This window comes from Microtus ochrogaster, chromosome 7 (genome assembly GCF_000317375.1).
Source record: "Microtus ochrogaster isolate Prairie Vole_2 chromosome 7, MicOch1.0, whole genome shotgun sequence".
NCBI classification, from domain to species: Eukaryota; Metazoa; Chordata; class Mammalia; order Rodentia; family Cricetidae; genus Microtus; species Microtus ochrogaster.
Genome location: NC_022014.1, coordinates 19,529,190 through 19,529,898, shown reverse-complemented (window position 1 = coordinate 19,529,898; position 709 = coordinate 19,529,190). Strand labels below are relative to the sequence as shown.

Genomic DNA, 709 nt, shown 5'->3' with positions numbered 1-709 from the left:
GTGAGCCACCATGTGGTTGCTGGGAATTGAACTCAGGACCTTTGGAAGAGCAGGCAATGCTCTTAACCACTGAGCCATCTCTCCAGCCCCCATCTCTTAGCCATTTTTAACTGTGTATCATAGCTTTACATATCTTCCTATTAAGGATACATCATAGACCTCAGCTTGGAGTGAGCTGCTTCTGCTTCTGTGCTTGTGATTCCTCATTTAAGGCTCTTTTTTACTGAAGCATCCACCCTCTGAGTTGCACGTCCTCATCTTGAAGTAAAGGAGAACTTAGCCTTGAAAGTTTTGTTTCAAGTATAAAAAGAAATTACAAGTAACTTTTTGTGGGAGAGGAGGGTGGATATTTGGTAGAGATTGAAAGCAATATTGTACATCAAGTAGGAATTTAAAGTGTTGTTTGGTCTTTCCAGTTGTGACATTAAAACAGTCTTAGAATCTAGTCCTAGCTTTTGTGACTGCAGCTTTGTGTGCTTATTCCACCTCTATTGCTTTAGTTGACAGTGACTTTCCAAATAGCAGAGGCAGGATTGTTCTCTCCTCTCAATCTAGAAATCAGGAAGAACAAAATATTTTTTTCAGGCTGGGCAGTGGTGGCACACACCTTTAATCCCAGCACTTGGGAGGCAGAGACAGGCAGATCTCTATGAGTTCGAGGCCAGCCTGTTCTACAAGAGCTAGCTAGTTCCAGAACAGACTCCAAAAC

General features: G+C 42.3%; 2 protein-coding genes across 5 annotated transcripts in view; one reads left to right on the top strand and one right to left on the bottom strand.

Moving 5' to 3' along the window:
* The window catches only part of Nf1 (neurofibromin 1), a 259,312-nt gene that overhangs the window by 197,905 nt on the left and 60,698 nt on the right, over positions 1-709 (top strand). The gene's annotated exons all lie outside the window — the stretch shown is intronic.
* Positions 1-709, bottom strand: part of Evi2a (ecotropic viral integration site 2A) — a 5,264-nt gene that overhangs the window by 2,057 nt on the left and 2,498 nt on the right. The window lies entirely within an intron of this gene.